The sequence below is a fragment of the Phyllobates terribilis genome, unplaced genomic scaffold, assembly GCF_046119375.1.
Source record: "Phyllobates terribilis strain yellow unplaced genomic scaffold, ASM4611937v1 Scaffold_160__1_contigs__length_4322635, whole genome shotgun sequence".
NCBI classification, from domain to species: Eukaryota; Metazoa; Chordata; class Amphibia; order Anura; family Dendrobatidae; genus Phyllobates; species Phyllobates terribilis.
In genome coordinates, this window is record NW_027362920.1 from 4,147,251 (window position 1) to 4,166,409 (window position 19,159).

General features: G+C 43.4%; 5 non-coding genes and 2 pseudogenes across 5 annotated transcripts; all 7 read right to left on the reverse strand.

Annotated features, from left to right (window-relative positions):
* Positions 1-502: 502 nt before the first annotated feature.
* On the reverse strand, positions 503-693 carry LOC141207877 (U2 spliceosomal RNA). Its single transcript, XR_012278198.1, has one exon. It is a non-coding gene; the product is annotated as a U2 spliceosomal RNA (small nuclear RNA).
* A 1,112-nt stretch (positions 694-1,805) lies between these two features.
* On the reverse strand, positions 1,806-1,996 carry LOC141207878 (U2 spliceosomal RNA). The gene has a single exon (XR_012278199.1). It is a non-coding gene; the product is annotated as a U2 spliceosomal RNA (small nuclear RNA).
* Positions 1,997-3,111: 1,115 nt separating this feature from the next.
* On the reverse strand, positions 3,112-3,316 carry LOC141207308 (U2 spliceosomal RNA; annotated as a pseudogene).
* Positions 3,317-9,422: 6,106 nt separating this feature from the next.
* Positions 9,423-9,598, reverse strand: LOC141207280 (U2 spliceosomal RNA; annotated as a pseudogene).
* Positions 9,599-15,826: 6,228 nt separating this feature from the next.
* LOC141207879 (U2 spliceosomal RNA) lies at positions 15,827-16,017 on the reverse strand. The gene has a single exon (XR_012278200.1). It is a non-coding gene; the product is annotated as a U2 spliceosomal RNA (small nuclear RNA).
* Positions 16,018-17,138: 1,121 nt separating this feature from the next.
* On the reverse strand, positions 17,139-17,329 carry LOC141207028 (U2 spliceosomal RNA). The gene has a single exon (XR_012277455.1). It is a non-coding gene; the product is annotated as a U2 spliceosomal RNA (small nuclear RNA).
* A 1,115-nt stretch (positions 17,330-18,444) lies between these two features.
* LOC141207029 (U2 spliceosomal RNA) lies at positions 18,445-18,635 on the reverse strand. Its single transcript, XR_012277456.1, has one exon. It is a non-coding gene; the product is annotated as a U2 spliceosomal RNA (small nuclear RNA).
* Between the last annotated feature and the right edge of the window lie 524 nt (positions 18,636-19,159).

Below are 19,159 nucleotides of genomic sequence, written 5' to 3' on the forward strand. Positions count from 1 at the left end.
GAAGGAGACAACGTTTCAGAAAAGGCATTGTAGCAAACCAAAAAAGAAATTTTAAGCGCAGCAGAGTAACCAGCGCACATACCTGTTAGCTCAGGTGAGTTTAAAAGGCTGCTGTTGATAACAAGGGCATTTGCTAAATAGATGGTGTGTGTGCAACAATATACTGAAAGGTCAATTATATTGTGCAGCTTATCTCACCACCTGTAGTTATTTAGGTGAAAGCTCCAAAATGCTTGCCTAATATGTCTGTTTATCCAAAAGGAAGTAAAAAGGGAGAGCTAGAAAGATAGCATTGCATCACATTACATGGCAATGCAATGCACAGTTGCTGAAGTTGAACCAAAATGAGCTTGTAATCTGGCTTCTGCAACTTTGAACATGAAAAATCCAATGAGGAGAAGAAAAGCAAAGCCAAAGAGTCCATCCCAAAATCCGACAAACAAGCAAAATGAACAAAAAACATTGAATTCAATTCTTTCTGATTTTAGAAACTGCATTAAAGAAGGGGTGCACCGGTCCTGGAGATACTGCAATACCAGGTCAATGCGTGGAGTGGACAGAGCAAGCTCTTTTTCCATCTCCCTGTTCTAAAAATCCATTTAATATATGGTCCCCAGATAGGGGACGTATCAGATATTAAACTGATAAGAACAGATACTACACTTGATCTTAGCCAAAAGGCCGAGAAGCGATAACCAGAATTGGTTTCAAACTACGGAGCCACCCAAGGATCCTGAAAAGTCCATTTGTGGAGATGAGCTCCTGGACTCCCGTTAAGAAGACATGTTGTCAACCTCTAGATCCCTTACATGCCTGCACTTTTCGGCTTGCTGCTGCTGCAATCCACGCGTTTTAGATCTGCATAACTCCACCTCTTTAAACACAGCACCTTCACCCCCTGCTGTTCCCACAAGCCTCAACACCGTTGGAAGGGAGGAGAACCAATTAAGGCGGGGGGTGGGGTGGAACGAGCAGCTGTCTACCCTTAGCAGGAGGGCTCCTGATTACATACCTCTCCTGCTGCTGCTGCTGGCTGTCCAGCAGCAGACTGAAGGTGGCTGCTGCTGTGCACAGGTATATAAAGGCTCAGAGCCTATTATGACACGCGCAGCCAGCGTTCCATTGCCACGTTAGATCTACTGCAGGCAGGATACCTGGCTGGCTGAATGTCGCTGAGAAGCTCACAGAGACCGCCATAAGCAACAGTTTAACAGAATGCCACAGACTAATCAGCCAAACTTTTTGGGTTGGGTTCTCTTTTATAGTCTGCAGGCATTAAATGAAAGAAGTCAGTGTTCCAGCAGAAGGAGACAACGTTTTAGAAAAGGCATTGTAGCAAACCAAAAAAGAAATTTTAAGCGCAGCAGAGTAACCAGCGCACATACCTGTTAGCTCAGGTGAGTTTAAAAGGCTGCTGTTGATAACAAGGGCATTTGCTAAATAGATGGTGTGTGTGCAACAATATACTGAAAGGTCAATTATATTGTGCAGCTTATCTCACCACCTGTAGTTATTTAGGTGAAAGCTCCAAAATGCTTGCCTAATATGTCTGTTTATCCAAAAGGAAGTAAAAAGGGAGAGCTAGAAAGATAGCATTGCATCACATTACATGGCAATGCAATGCACAGTTGCTGAAGTTGAACCAAAATGAGCTTGTAATCTGGCTTCTGCAACTTTGAACATGAAAAATCCAATGAGGAGAAGAAAAGCAAAGCCAAAGAGTCCATCCCAAAATCCGACAAACAAGCAAAATGAACAAAAAACATTGAATTCAATTCTTTCTGATTTTAGAAACTGCATTAAAGAAGGGGTGCACCGGTCCTGGAGATACTGCAATACCAGGTCAATGCGTGGAGTGGACAGAGCAAGCTCTTTTTCCATCTCCCTGTTCTAAAAATCCATTTAATATATGGTCCCCAGATAGGGGACGTATCAGATATTAAACTGATAAGAACAGATACTACACTTGATCTTAGCCAAAAGGCCGAGAAGCGATAACCAGAATTGGTTTCAAACTACGGAGCCACCCAAGGATCCTGAAAAGTCCATTTGTGGAGATGAGCTCCTGGACTCCCGTTAAGAAGACATGTTGTCAACCTCTAGATCCCTTACATGCCTGCACTTTTCGGCTTGCTGCTGCTGCAATCCACGCGTTTTAGATCTGCATAACTCCACCTCTTTAAACACAGCACCTTCACCCCCTGCTGTTCCCACCCGCCTCAACACCGTTGGAAGGGAGGAGAACCAATTAAGGTGGGGGGTGGGGTGGAACGAGCAGCTGTCTACCCTTAGCAGGAGGGCTCCTGATTACATACCTCTCCTGCTGCTGCTGCTGCTGGCTGTCCAGCAGCAGACTGAAGGTGGCTGCTGCTGTGCACAGGTATATAAAGGCTCAGAGCCTATTATGACACGCGCAGCCAGCGTTCCATTGCCACATTCCATCTACTGCAGGCAGGATACCTGGCTGGCTGAATGTCGCTGAGAAGCTCACAGAGACCGCCATAAGCAACAGTTTAACAGAATGCCACAGACTAATCAACCAAACTTTTTGGGTTGGGTTCTCTTTTATAGTCTGCAGGCATTAAATGAAAGAAGTCAGTGTTCCAGCAGAAGGAGACAACGTTTCAGAAAAGGCATTGTAGCAAACCAAAAAAGAAATTTTAAGCGCAGCAGAGTAACCAGCGCACATACCTGTTAGCTCAGGTGAGTTTAAAAGGCTGCTGTTGATAACAAGGGCATTTGCTAAATAGATGGTGTGTGTGCAACAATATACTGAAAGGTCAATTATATTGTGCAGCTTATCTCACCACCTGTAGTTATTTAGGTGAAAGCTCCAAAATGCTTGCCTAATATGTCTGTTTATCCAAAAGGAAGTAAAAAGGGAGAGCTAGAAAGATAGCATTGCATCACATTACATGGCAATGCAATGCACAGTTGCTGAAGTTGAACCAAAATGAGCTTGTAATCTGGCTTCTGCAACTTTGAACATGAAAAATCCAATGAGGAGAAGAAAAGCAAAGCCAAAGAGTCCATCCCAAAATCCGACAAACAAGCAAAATGAACAAAAAACATTGAATTCAATTCTTTCTGATTTTAGAAACTGCATTAAAGAAGGGGTGCACCGGTCCTGGAGATACTGCAATACCAGGTCAATGCGTGGAGTGGACAGAGCAAGCTCTTTTTCCATCTCCCTGTTCTAAAAATCCATTTAATATATGGTCCCCAGATAGGGGACGTATCAGATATTAAACTGATAAGAACAGATTTTTTTTTTTTTTTTTTAAACCATTCAGTTTAGTTTTTTAGCAAACAGTATGAATTTCTCCAAAATTTGCTACTTAAAACTTCTCATCATCATGGTTCTAGTTATTTAGCAGTAGTATAAGACGAAATATAATCACAAGGGAACATCCTTTACGTAACACAAATGCAGAAACTTCAAGGAATCACAAAGAAAAAAATCACTGGTATTTGATAAGGTAATGCCACTTTTTAAATTTCCAAATCCCTTCGGCATCTGTGCCACCACCGCCTCTGCTGTCCAACTTATATATCAGGTATAGTCTTGAAAGAATAAGTCTAACACATTCATTCACTGATAAAGATTTCCTTTTGAAAAGTCCAAGGTTCCTTGCATCCCACAAACTCTCCATCACACAAGCCATTATCAACCATAAAATTCTATCTTTAGACCGACTACACGCACCAATTCCAAACATCGCCACACGCCAATCCACAAAATTCACGCCTGCTAAACCCTTACACAATCCACCTACACACTTCCACACACTGTACGCGTACTCACAATCCCACATAACATGCCTCACAGTCTCACAACCACCACATCCCACTCTCGGACACACATCTGTTCTTATCAACTCTCTTTTCTTCTGCACTTCTCTCACAGGTAAAATATTATGTAAAGTCATCCACACCACATCCTTCTGTTTGTTTGACATCCCATACGTATCTAACTTCTTCCATGCATCTGAAACCTCATTCCCTCTCAGCCCAACAATATTACACTCTACCTCATTTGCACTCATTCTTTTCACCACATTCTTGGTCATTCTAAAATCATTCATTCCCACACTCAACAAATCATGCTTTCTCACAAATTTCTCAATCACCTCATACCAAACAGGACACTTAAAGGCCACAGGCACACTCGCATCTCTCTTCCTCCAGCATAACCCATACAACATCCATCCAGCAGAATAATTAGCCATAAAAGCACCTTTATTGCCTTTACCCAGCAAAATAACCACAGTCTTAATATAATTAAGGCCTAAAAAAACTTCAATATTGGGAAAGGCCAGCCCACCATGCTGACAAGCCTTAAAAAGGCTCTCCCGCTTCAACTTCTCCATCTTACTACACCACAGGAATGTGAATACCAACTTCTCTATTCTCTTAATTTTCCTGTAAGGAGAAGGAAAAACAGTCGCCACATAAAGCAGGATAGGGAGAATCACTGCTTTGATAATTAACACCTTACCACGCAGAGTCAATTCTCTCATTCGCCAAAAATTCAATTTACGTTCAACCCGCATACCACACTCTTCCCAACTTTCATTCCCTTTTAAGTCATCATTAAATAATACGCCCAAAATCTTGATTGCACCCTCTTCACACTTTACACCATCCATACGAATACTACTATCTCCAAAACATTTAAAACTACATTTATTCCAATTTACCCTAAAACCAGACGCACCAACAAAAAAATCCAAAAGCAATTTAATTCTACTCAAAGAAGCCATACTTTCACTCACAACCACAACATCATCCATATAACCTAACACTTTCACATGCTTACCACCACTACCAGGCACCAACAAACCTCTCATCATTTTATCCCGTCTAATCAAACATAACAATGGTTCTATTACACATACAAATAAGACGGGGGACATAGGACACCCCTGCCTTACTCCTGACCTAATCTTCACTTTGTCACACAGCCACCCATTAACCAAGAACTCACTTGACACACAATCATACAATGATTTTACACAATTCACAAATTCTCTAGGAAACCCCATTCTTTCCAGTACTTTAAACAAAAACACATGCGAAACCCTGTCAAACGCCTTCTCAAAATCAATAGCTAAAGTCATACATTTCTGCTTTCTATCCTTGCAATCCCCAATCATATCTCTCAACAATAACAAGTTATCACTCATACTTCTTCCAGGCACTGCACATACTTGGTCCTCCTCCACAACACTACCAATCACTTCACGCATACGATTTGCCAGTAACTTACTGTAGACCTTATAATCCGAATTCAGCAGTGTTATTGGTCTCCAGTTTTCCAAACGTTTCCTCTCACCCTTTTTATACACAAGCACAACCACTCCTTCTTTCATTGATTCACACAACCTACCATTCACCCACATATACTTACATACCTCAGTCAAATCTGTTCCCAAAACTTCCCATGCTTTCACATACAACTCTACAGGTATACCATCTTTCCCAGGAGTCTTACTCTTTTTAGCACTCCACACCACATTCTTCACTTCATCCAGAACTACATCCTCACACAATAGATCACGCTCCTCAGAATCAAGTTTTTTCTCCACACCATTCAGAACATATGACACAAGCCCAGAGTCAATCCATTTCTCATCATACAACTTGCTATAAAACCTATTCACTTCTTTCAGCACATCCTCACCCATACAGTTGGTTCCACTTTCATTCACAACTTCATTCATATCAGTCTTCCTACCATTCATTTTTTTAAAAAAGAACCTCGTACACTTCTCATTTTTCTCCAGGTGCTCAATTTTAGTACGATATATAATTTCCTTTCCTTTCTCATCCAACACACGCTTCAATTCATTCTTAGCCTCAGTAAGTTGATCAGACATCTCCAAACCACTTGCAACACACTTTCTCAACCAGTCAATCCGTCTATTAAGGTCATTAAACCTATTCCTATATCTGGCAGCTTTTCTATAGCCCCACTTTTTGAAGAAAGTTTTAAATTGCACTTTCACCCAGTCCCACCAGTCAAGAACACACACAAAATCCTTCTTACGCATTCTCCATCTTTCATACTTTACATTAAACTCATTCATCACCTCATCATCCTCTAACAGCCTTGCATTCAACTTCCATACCCCACCGCCATACACTTGGTCACCATTCGCACAAAACACGCCTCTCAAACATTCATGGTCCGAAAAAGGTACCTTTTGTTGAGAAAAATCCAAACATACCATATTTTTAGAAAATAACATTAAATCAATTCTGGAATGAATCTCACCACGGTCAGCATGGTATGTCGGCGGTGGTGGCATGCCAAGAACAACAACTGCTGCATCTAAAAAGGAAAAATCACAAATTAAATGGGACGATTTCTTTCCTGTTATGTCACACTTTCCTTCTGTGACACAATTAACGTCCCCAACAAAAATAGTGGGAGATTTCCCTGGAAGAAAAAAACTTAATTTTTCAAGAAGAGCAAGCCGCTCTTCCTTCCCTGTAGGGCAATATAAATTAATAATTCTGACCCGCCACCCTCTATAACTCAAAAATGCAATTAAACATCGGCCCACCTCCACCACAATATAACTATCAATAGAGATTTCTTTATTCCCAACTAATATCCCCACCCCATCATTTTTATTATGATTAGACCCTGACCAGATATGCTGTCCGTAAGGCCAGTCTTTGTCACAAGGAGCATCCTGAATCCCACACTCCTGAAGGCAAAAAACATCAGCACCTAAATGTTTCAGGTAGTCCAGAACAGTTGTTCTTCTGATTTTAGATCTGATCTGCCTTACATTTAGGGACACTACATCCCAACCAGATTGGCAAGACATTAATTAATGAAAAGAAATACATGACTCAATGTTGATCACACCATACTCATCCATTATCATCAGACTGGGAAAGCACCCCAAAGGTGTTGATGCTCTCAGGGATGCCAAGGTAAGGAGCATCAGGGGAGAAGACATCCTGCGGGTAAATGCGGTCACTTGCAGGACTGTCGCACCCTCCGCTGGCAGGTGAGTACTCTCGTCTGGGTTTTTTATTGGCCAGTTCAGGAGTATCATCATCATCAAAAGACCTCCCAGAAGTAAAGTCTCCTTGGCCACCATCCCTGGCCACCTCTTCGTCTGTAGCACCCCAGGACAATGCAGGGGTTCGAGCTAGAGACACATCCATGTCACCCTCACCACATATTTCGGACTGATGAGGGAGGTCCACATCCAACTCGGAGATCTCCATACCTGGCCCAGCAGGGGCCGGAGGGTCCAACAGGTTCTGGGCCTCACCCACCAGATCTTCAACCTCAGGGGGCTCCGTCTCAGCATTGATCTCTGCAGTAGTCACCTGTGGGGTAACAGCAGGGACAGTAGGCTTACCTTTGGTCACTTCGGAGAAGGACCTAGGCTTGACTTTAGCCTTACAATCCCGAATCACATGTCCTTCCTCCCCGCAGGCATCACATACCACCGGGTTGGAACAATCCTTCGCCAGATGACCGTACTTGTTGCACTTTCTACAGTTTGGCAATTGCTTGCAGAAATCCTGGATATGCCCGAACATGTTGCATCTCCTGCAGAACAATGGCGCCTCGGGAAAAAACAGATATCCAGAGTCTCTTCCAATTGTAAAGTTCAGGGGAGGATAGTGAATACCTCCAGGACCATGAGGGTCTATCCCAAACCTCACAAAGTATTTATACTTCCCAGTCCACAGCCCTTCTCCATTTAAGATTTTATGGGAGAATTGCACAAAAATGCAGTGTCTTCTCAGGAATGCAGTGATATCATCCCGGGAGATAAAGGGGTTGTGCATGAATATTACCACCGGGATATCCCCCTTAGAGTAGAGTACAGTGAAGATAAGTCCATCCAGCTGAGGGTGCTCTGAAAGGACTTGAAGAGTTTTGAAAAGGTTTTGGCAAGCCGCCATAGAAGAAAGCACCAAGACGTACCTATACTCCCTTCTGAACTCCTGCAAACAGAAGATCTCCGACATCTGGATCTTCAGGATTTCATAGAAAATGGCGTTGACCAGGTATGACAACGAGAAATGGTCCTTCTTCTCCTCAGAGACGTCGATACGGAAAGCATTCTTGACCCGGGGATCCCCGGTCCCAGCAAAACGAAGCTTGACACCCATGGTCGCTTCAGGAATCGCCTTCTCGTTTCCTCCTCACTCTCCCCCTATAGCAGCATCCAGCTTAAGCCACCGAAGTGGCGATGCTGGAAGGCCGAGGGCTAGTACACAAGGAACCTCTTGTCCAAACACTAGGTCTGAGCCAAAAGGCCGAGAAGCGATAACCAGAATTGGTTTCAAACTACGGAGCCACCCAAGGATCCTGAAAAGTCCATTTGTGGAGATGAGCTCCTGGACTCCCGTTAAGAAGACATGTTGTCAACCTCTAGATCCCTTACATGCCTGCACTTTTCGGCTTGCTGCTGCTGCAATCCACGCGTTTTAGATCTGCATAACTCCACCTCTTTAAACACAGCACCTTCACCCCCTGCTGTTCCCACCCGCCTCAACACCGTTGGAAGGGAGGAGAACCAATTAAGGCGGGGGGTGGGGTGGAACGAGCAGCTGTCTACCCTTAGCAGGAGGGCTCCTGATTACATACCTCTCCTGCTGCTGCTGCTGCTGGCTGTCCAGCAGCAGACTGAAGGTGGCTGCTGCTGTGCACAGGTATATAAAGGCTCAGAGCCTATTATGACACGCGCAGCCAGCGTTCCATTGCCACATTCCATCTACTGCAGGCAGGATACCTGGCTGGCTGAATGTCGCTGAGAAGCTCACAGAGACCGCCATAAGCAACAGTTTAACAGAATGCCACAGACTAATCAACCAAACTTTTTGGGTTGGGTTCTCTTTTATAGTCTGCAGGCATTAAATGAAAGAAGTCAGTGTTCCAGCAGAAGGAGACAACGTTTCAGAAAAGGCATTGTAGCAAACCAAAAAAGAAATTTTAAGCGCAGCAGAGTAACCAGCGCACATACCTGTTAGCTCAGGTGAGTTTAAAAGGCTGCTGTTGATAACAAGGGCATTTGCTAAATAGATGGTGTGTGTGCAACAATATACTGAAAGGTCAATTATATTGTGCAGCTTATCTCACCACCTGTAGTTATTTAGGTGAAAGCTCCAAAATGCTTGCCTAATATGTCTGTTTATCCAAAAGGAAGTAAAAAGGGAGAGCTAGAAAGATAGCATTGCATCACATTACATGGCAATGCAATGCACAGTTGCTGAAGTTGAACCAAAATGAGCTTGTAATCTGGCTTCTGCAACTTTGAACATGAAAAATCCAATGAGGAGAAGAAAAGCAAAGCCAAAGAGTCCATCCCAAAATCCGACAAACAAGCAAAATGAACAAAAAACATTGAATTCAATTCTTTCTGATTTTAGAAACTGCATTAAAGAAGGGGTGCACCGGTCCTGGAGATACTGCAATACCAGGTCAATGCGTGGAGTGGACAGAGCAAGCTCTTTTTCCATCTCCCTGTTCTAAAAATCCATTTAATATATGGTCCCCAGATAGGGGACGTATCAGATATTAAACTGATAAGAACAGATTTTGCGTTTATATTTAAAATATCGTAGTCTTTATCTTTTCTTCAGAGCTTTAAAATAACATCTTCCATAGGTGATAGTTCCATATACTCAGGGCTCTTTTCTTTCCAAGCTTCTTCATATCCATTAGGTAGTACATATAAATTTCACTTAATGCCAGTCTTATACAATCCTTGACTTCTATATAGTCTCTTTTAAACAACAATATGTTTCTGGTCTTCCATAGAGCACTTTTAACACAACTCAAAGTGCACCATAAAACTCTCTCTTTTTCTTTCGTCATGTTTGGTAAAATCCCATATAAAACCACTTCATGGCTTAAAAAATTAAGACCAGATAAAAATTTTAAAAGCTCACCACAGTCTTTCCACTGTGCAAAATCACAATTCCAAATAAGGTGCATAGTAGTCTCATCATTATTGCACTGATGCCTCGGGCAGGTTTGTATAGTGCTCAGTCTTCTTTTATACTGGAAATCACGAGTCGGTAAACATTCCTGCACAATCATCCAAGCTAAGTCTTTATGTTGATTCATCAGGTAAGGTGCATTTGTTAAATTCCATATTTTAGTGACTCTGCTATATGAATAATGGCTTATGGGCGTCAAAGTTTCTTTCTTTTTTAATTGCTGCAGCAGCTTCCTTGCATTCTTCAATGTCTCCATCTCAAAAGAATCTAGGCCATATAATCTGATAACTTTCTCCAGGATGGCATATTGTTGTGGAGGTGATAACAACACTGGGCTTGTTAAAGAAATTGATATCCACTTTCGCCTCCTAAAAATGTGGCCAGCTGCATATCTTAAAAAATGTGCCCAAGGGCTTGAAGCAAACATATATTTAAAACAGAGGCTAAAAAACTTGGAGTATAAAAACAGTTTGACGTTGGGAACATCCTTACCACCAAGGTGGTGCATCTTGTACATTGTTTCTCTCTTCACCTTTTCGAACTTAGAGTTCCACACAAATTCAAACAGCATTCTCTGTAATCTCGCTGTAAGGTCACTTGGGGGATAAACATAACTGAGATATAACATGACAGGAAGCAGAAGGGCCTTAATAATTAAAACTTTACCTTCGATTGTTAATTTTCTTAATTTCCAAAAGTCAATCTTCTTTTGTATTTTGTCCCTTACTCCATCCCAGCTCTTCATTCCATCATTCTGTCGATCAAAAATCACGCCCAGAATTTTAATCTTCTCTGACTGCATCGGGAGATCAGGGATGGACACATCCGCCCAATTGCCACGGACAAAACAATCACATTTCTCAATGTTTAACTTAAAACCTGAGGCTTCACAAAAAAAATTGGTCGTTCTTATAGCTCTCCTGAGAGCGGCAGGTGATGAACAAAAAATAGTAATATCATCCATGTAGCCCATTACCTTCACATCTCTTCCATGTCCTCCACGGATAGGGACACCTTTAATCACTTTATCCTCTCGTAGCATAGATAAAAGAGGCTCTATTGCACATATAAATAGCACTGGGGACAAAGGGCAGCCTTGCTTCACACCTGAATGCAAAAACACTTCATTAGACAAAAATCCATTGATTAAAATTTTACTAAAAGAGTTCTTATATAAAAGTGCCACTTGCTTGATAAAAATTTCAGGGAAGCCCATTTTTTTTAAAACCAACCATAAAAAACAATGAGAGACACGATCAAAAGCCTTTTGAAAATCCAACGATAAAATTGCTAAGTCTTGCTTCCTGGATTGCTGGTACCATATGACATCGCGGATGGTATTGAGATGCTCCGCAACTCCTCTTCCTGGCACCCCACATACCTGGTCTTCATAAATAACTTTGGATAAAACTTTTTTAAAACGGTTCACTAAAATTTTGGACATCAACTTGTAATCAACATTCAACAGTGTGATTGGTCTCCAGTTTGCCAGATGGGATTTGGCTCCTTTTTTAAAAATCAGGGAGACCAGACCACTTCTCCAAGATATAGGCAGGATATCACACTTAAAAGCTTCTTTGATTACTAAAAACAAGTCGGGTTTTAAAAAATTCCAAAATTCACGATAAAATTCAACAGGCAAACCGTCAGAACCAGGGGTTTTCCCATAGGAAAAACTTTTGATAGCAGCATCTACTTCCGACAAGGTGACTTCAGTGCATAACAATTCTTGGTCTTCGCGGCTCAGACTATTTTTTAATGAATTAAGGGCATCTTCAGTAAAAGACTGGTCTATAGTTTTCTCATTAAAAAGCTGCTGATAAAACTGGTGAGCTTGGTTGAGCATACCTTCAGTTGTAGTTTCACCCTCTAATTCTGTTATCATTTCCTTAGCAGCAACTACTTTTTTAAAAAAAAATCTTGAGCACTTTTCATTTTTCTCCATCACTTCAATTTTTGAGTTATAAATTATTTCCTTACCCTTCGACTCTATACTCTTTTTAATTTCTTTTTTTGTTGCTTCAATTAAATCGTCCATTTCAAGTCCCACATCTCTTAGTTGATAACAGGTCTGCAATTTAGTAATAAGCCTTTTATGCCAAGCGGACTTTTCTCTTGCATTGGCTATGCTGACCTTGATAAAAAAACTTTTTATCTTCATCTTGCTGTATTCCCACCATTCTAGCAGAGTTAAAAATTTTTGTTGTTTTGTTCTTAAATAATTAAAAAACGCTTTAAAATCTGTTCTTACCTTAGGATCTTGTAACAATGTTGTATTTAGCCTCCAAACTCCTCTTGCCTTGACAAGCCCAGGTAATTCTAACTCTGATAGCAACATCTTATGATCTGAAAAAATGTTTGGGATTAAGACAACAGATTTGACATTCACATATTGGGACATGAAAATAAAATCAATACGAGATTTAGAAGAAGAGTTCTCCCAAGTATAACCGGGATCATTACTACGGATCTCTTTCCAGGAGTCTCTAAGAAAAAAATCAGTTAACAAATCCTTTAGTTGTTTCTCTGTTTTGTCTTTTTTAGGAACGGTGGAACTCCCGCTTCTCCCTTCACCAGGCAAGACACAATTGAAATCCCCACAGAACATCAGAGGCGATGAACCAGGTAGGTAATATTGCACATCTTCAAACAACTGATGTCTCTCTTCCTTCACCGGAGAAGCATAAATGTTCAAAAGTCTAAAGTCCACACCTTTAAAACTAATATTTAAGAAAAGAGCACGTCCAGAAGAAATGTCCACAAAAGAGTTGATTTTAAAGTCATGCGACCTAAACAGCACTCCAATGCCAGAGGAACGATTTTCATTATCTCCGGACCAGATAGAGGGCCCATGAGGCCAATCTTTTCTTAAATCTGCATAATTCATATCAAAGTCAATGTTACATTCTTGCAAACAAAAGACATCACAGTCCACTGTTGACAGGTAGGAAAACAAAGCAGCCCTTCTTTTAGAGCCCCTTATACTCCTCACATTGAGCGAGGCTACTTTAATTGATGAGGTCATGATAGGATAGTTCAGGTCACACTACTGTCAGAATCAGACATAAAGCCCACCGATGTTAACGGGCTCTGCACTTCTGAGTCCGAAAAAGAAATGTTTATAGGGTCTGAAGGCCTTGGCTCCTCAGGAGGGGCAGCGGGAGCCATTGGCTTGTATTGCAGAAGACTTGGTTTTAATGGACACTTCTTGGAAGTCTCCCTGGCCACATTCTCATCAGACCTATCATCTGTTTTCCTTTTCCTACGAGTTTCCAGCTCCATTGCTTCTTCCTCCGAGCTAAATGTCCCGATTTCAGCAGAGGGACTCCCCTCCACCACCATATCACCCGGATCAGAATCAGCAGCCCAGTCCTTAGATGAAGCTTCCCTCCTCTCAGGACGGACAGGTTTCTCAGCTGGAGGTTTCTGCATAGACGTGGGCTTATGCGCAGCAGGAATAGGAGAACTGGCAGGTTTTCCCTGTGCAGCAGGCACTGAAGTGCTTGTGGACCCGCCTACAGGGGGTTGTGTTCGCACAGTAGATACAGGAACACCGGTGGGACCCCCCTTAGCAGCAGGAGCAGGAGGGTTGGTTGGCTTCCTCTGTGCAGCAGGTGCAGACGTACCACCTGATGTACTAGCAGGCTTGGTCTGTGGAGCAGGTACTGGAGAGCTAGAAGACTGCCCCCGCGCTGTAGACGCACCCGCAGGAGCAGGAACAGCAGAGGGTTGCCTCTGCCCCCCGGGAGCAGATGGAGGCACATGGGCAGGTTGCTTTGCCAGCGTTTCAGCATAGGTTTCCGCCTTTTTCTTCAAAGGACACTTCCGGAAGGAGTGACCTGGGACCCGGCAGATGTTGCACACCATCTCATTGGTACAGTCCATTGTGGCATGTCCATGCTTGTAGCACTTCTTACAGATTGCCACCTCCTCCTTGCAGTTCTCATAAGTGTGACCGAAACACATGCATTTCCGGCAGAAGAGGGGCATGTCCGGGTAGAAGAGGCGCCCCCGCTCCCTACCGATCAGGAAACTTGACGGAGGATGACGCTGACCACCAATGCCATTTGGATCTTCACAAAATTTAACAAAAAATTTATGCTTTCCCGTCCAGAGGTTTTCCTCATTCATGACCTTGTGGGAATACCGCAGTTCTGGGAAATAGTTTTGAAGAAAGCAAATAATATTAACTAAGGGAACATGAGGGTTGCTCATCTGAACCACGAGCGGCTTCTCTCCACCGGAGTAAAGGATGACAAAGGTGAGTCCTTTAAGATCCTCATCTGAAAGGTGCAGGTGAATCTGGCGGAAGAGGTTCTGGCACGCATACTCCGACTCCAGAGTCAAAGTGAAGGAACCGGGGCGATCTTGAAGGGCCAGGATGTCTTCCCTCTTTACTCCTAGGATCTCCAGCAGCACTCTCCTCACGAAAAACTTCAAGGTCATCTTCTCCTTGGATGCATCGTCCACTTCGATCTTGAAAGAGTTCTTGATGCGAAGGTCACCAGCTCTGGCATAGCGCACTGCGGCCGCTACTGCTGATGCCATCTTCAAAAGGTAGATAGGGTCGATCGCCTTCTTGGTTTCTTTGCGTATCTGCCCCCTAAAGCAGCATGAGGCTTAAGACGGCTTTTACACCGCCGATGCCTCAAGGCCAAGGGCACGATTGGCTTAGAATCCTTCTGGCAAGATGTGGTATCTTAGCCAAAAGGCCGAGAAGCGATAACCAGAATTGGTTTCAAACTACGGAGCCACCCAAGGATCCTGAAAAGTCCATTTGTGGAGATGAGCTCCTGGACTCCCGTTAAGAAGACATGTTGTTAACCTCTAGATCCCTTACATGCCTGCACTTTTCGGCTTGCTGCTGCTGCAATCCACGCGTTTTAGATCTGCATAACTCCACCTCTTTAAACACAGCACCTTCACCCCCTGCTGTTCCCACCCGCCTCAACACCGTTGGAAGGGAGGAGAACCAATTAAGGCGGGGGGTGGGGTGGAACGAGCAGCTGTCTACCCTTAGCAGGAGGGCTGCTGATTACATACCTCTCCTGCTGCTGCTGCTGCTGCTGCTGGCTGTCCAGCAGCAGACTGAAGGTGGCTGCTGCTGTGCACAGGTATATAAAGGCTCAGAGCCTATTATGACACGCGCAGCCAGCGTTCCATTGCCACATTCCATCTACTGCAGGCAGGATACCTGGCTGGCTGAATGTCGCTGAGAAGCTCACAGAGACCGCCATAAGCAACAGTTTAACAGAATGCCACAGACTAATCAACCAAACTTTTTGGGTTGGGTTCTCTTTTATAGTCTGCAGGCATTAAATGAAAGAAGTCAGTGTTCCAGCAGAGGGAGACAACGTTTCAGAAAAGGCATTGTAGCAAACCAAAAAAGAAATTTTAAGCGCAGCAGAGTAACCAGCGCACATACCTGTTAGCTCAGGTGAGTTTAAAAGGCTGCTATTGATAAAAAGGGCATTTGCTAAATAGATGGTGTGTGTGCAACAATATACTGAAAGGTCAATTATATTGTGCAGCTTATCTCACCACCTGTAGTTATTTAGGTGAAAGCTCCAAAATGCTTGCCTAATATGTCTGTTTATCCAAAAGGAAGTAAAAAGGGAGAGCTAGAAAGATAGCATTTCATTACATTACATGGCAATGCAATGCACAGTTGCTGAAGTTGAACCAAAATGAGCTTGTAATCTGGCTTCTGCAACTTTGAACATGAAAAATCCAATGAGGAGAAGAAAACCAAAGCCAAAGAGTCCATCCCAAAATCCGACAAACAAGCAAAATGAACAAAAAACATTGAATTCAATTCTTTCTGATTTTAGAAACTGCATTAAAGAAGGGGTGCACCGGTCCTGGAGATACTGCAATACCAGGTCAATGCGTGGAGTGGACAGAGCAAGCTCTTTTTCCATCTCCCTGTTCTAAAAATCCATTTAATATATGGTCCCCAGATAGGGGACGTATCAGATATTAAACTGATAAGAACAGATACTACACTTGATCTTAGCCAAAAGGCCGAGAAGCGATAACCAGAATTGGTTTCAAACTACGGAGCCACCCAAGGATCCTGAAAAGTCCATTTGTGGAGATGAGCTCCTGGACTCCCGTTAAGAAGACATGTTGTCAACCTCTAGATCCCTTACATGCCTGCACTTTTCGGCTTGCTGCTGCTGCAATCCACGCGTTTTAGATCTGCATAACTCCACCTCTTTAAACACAGCACCTTCACCCCCTGCTGTTCCCACCCGCCTCAACACCGTTGGAAGGGAGGAGAACCAATTAAGGCGGGGGGTGGGGTGGAACGAGCAGCTGTCTACCCTTAGCAGGAGGGCTGCTGATTACATACCTCTCCTGCTGCTGCTGCTGCTGCTGCTGGCTGTCCAGCAGCAGACTGAAGGTGGCTGCTGCTGTGCACAGGTATATAAAGGCTCAGAGCCTATTATGACACGCGCAGCCAGCGTTCCATTGCCACATTCCATCTACTGCAGGCAGGATACCTGGCTGGCTGAATGTCGCTGAGAAGCTCACAGAGACCGCCATAAGCAACAGTTTAACAGAATGCCACAGACTAATCAACCAAACTTTTTGGGTTAGGTTCTCTTTTATAGTCTGCAGGCATTAAATGAAAGAAGTCAGTGTTCCAGCAGAGGGAGACAACGTTTCAGAAAAGGCATTGTAGCAAACCAAAAAAGAAATTTTAAGCGCAGCAGAGTAACCAGCGCACATACCTGTTAGCTCAGGTGAGTTTAAAAGGCTGCTGTTGATAACAAGGGCATTTGCTAAATAGATGGTGTGTGTGCAACAATATACTGAAAGGTCAATTATATTGTGCAGCTTATCTCACCACCTGTAGTTATTTAGGTGAAAGCTCCAAAATGCTTGCCTAATATGTCTGTTTATCCAAAAGGAAGTAAAAAGGGAGAGCTAGAAAGATAGCATTTCATTACATTACATGGCAATGCAATGCACAGTTGCTGAAGTTGAACCAAAATGAGCTTGTAATCTGGCTTCTGCAACTTTGAACATGAAAAATCCAATGAGGAGAAGAAAAGCAAAGCCAAAGAGTCCATCCCAAAATCCGACAAACAAGCAAAATGAACAAAAAACATTGAATTCAATTCTTTCTGATTTTAGAAACTGCATTAAAGAAGGGGTGCACCGGTCCTGGAGATACTGCAATACCAGGTCAATGCGTGGAGTGGACAGAGCAAGCTCTTTTTCCATCTCCCTGTTCTAAAAATCCATTTAATATATGGTCCCCAGATAGGGGACGTATCAGATATTAAACTGATAAGAACAGATACTACACTTGATCTTAGCCAAAAGGCCGAGAAGCGATAACCAGAATTGGTTTCAAACTACGGAGCCACCCAAGGATCCTGAAAAGTCCATTTGTGGAGATGAGCTCCTGGACTCCCGTTAAGAAGACATGTTGTCAACCTCTAGATCCCTTACATGCCTGCACTTTTCGGCTTGCTGCTGCTGCAATCCACGCGTTTTAGATCTGCATAACTCCACCTCTTTAAACACAGCACCTTCACCCCCTGCTGTTCCCACCCACCTCAACACCGTTGGAAGGGAGGAGAACCAATTAAGGCGGGGGGTGGGGTGGAACGAGCAGCTGTCTACCCTTAGCAGGAGGGCTGCTGATTACATACCTCTCCTGCTGCTGCTGCTGCTGGCTGTCCAGCAGCAGACTGAAGGTGGCTGCTGCTGTGCACAGGTATATAAAGGCTCAGAGCCTATTATGACACGCGCAGCCAGCGTTCCATTGCCACATTCCATCTACTGCAGGCAGGATACCTGGCTGGCTGAATGTCGCTGAGAAGCTCACAGAGACCGCCATAAGCAACAGTTTAACAGAATGCCACAGACTAATCAACCAAACTTTTTGGGTTGGGTTCTCTTTTATAGTCTGCAGGCATTAAATGAAAGAAGTCAGTGTTCCAGCAGAGGGAGACAACGTTTCAGAAAAGGCATTGTAGCAAACCAAAAAAGAAATTTTAAGCGCAGCAGAGTAACCAGCGCACATACCTGTTAGCTCAGGTGAGTTTAAAAGGCTGCTGTTGATAACAAGGGCATTTGCTAAATAGATGGTGTGTGTGCAACAATATACTGAAAGGTCAATTATATTGTGCAGCTTATCTCACCACCTGTAGTTATTTAGGTGAAAGCTCCAAAATGCTTGCCTAATATGTCTGTTTATCCAAAAGGAAGTAAAAAGGGAGAGCTAGAAAGATAGCATTTCATTACATTACATGGCAATGCAATGCACAGTTGCTGAAGTTGAACCAAAATGAGCTTGTAATCTGGCTTCTGCAACTTTGAACATGAAAAATCCAATGAGGAGAAGAAAAGCAAAGCCAAAGAGTCCATCCCAAAATCCGACAAACAAGCAAAATGAACAAAAAACATTGAATTCAATTCTTTCTGATTTTAGAAACTGCATTAAAGAAGGGGTGCACCGGTCCTGGAGATACTGCAATACCAGGTCAATGCGTGGAGTGGACAGAGCAAGCTCTTTTTCCATCTCCCTGTTCTAAAAATCCATTTAATATATGGTCCCCAGATAGGGGACGTATCAGATATTAAACTGATAAGAACAGATACTACACTTGATCTTAGCCAAAAGGCCGAGAAGCGATAACCAGAATTGGTTTCAAACTACGGAGCCACCCAAGGATCCTGAAAAGTCCATTTGTGGAGATGAGCTCCTGGACTCCCGTTAAGAAGACATGTAGTCAACCTCTAGATCCCTTACATGCCTGCACTTTTCGGCTTGCTGCTGCTGCAATCCACGCGTTTTAGATCTGCATAACTCCACCTCTTTAAACACAGCACCTTCACCCCCTGCTGTTCCCACCCGCCTCAACACCGTTGGAAGGGAGGAGAACCAATTAAGGCGGGGGGTGGGGTGGAACGAGCAGCTGTCTACCCTTAGCAGGAGGACTGCTGATTACATACCTCTCCTGCTGCTGCTGCTGCTGCTGCTGCTGGCTGTCCAGCAGCAGACTGAAGGTGGCTGCTGCTGTGCACAGGTATATAAACCCTCAGAGCCTATTATGACACGCGCAGCCAGCGTTCCATTGCCACATTCCATCTACTGCAGGCAGGATACCTGACTGGCTGAATGTCGCTGAGAAGCTCACAGAGACCGCCATAAGCAACA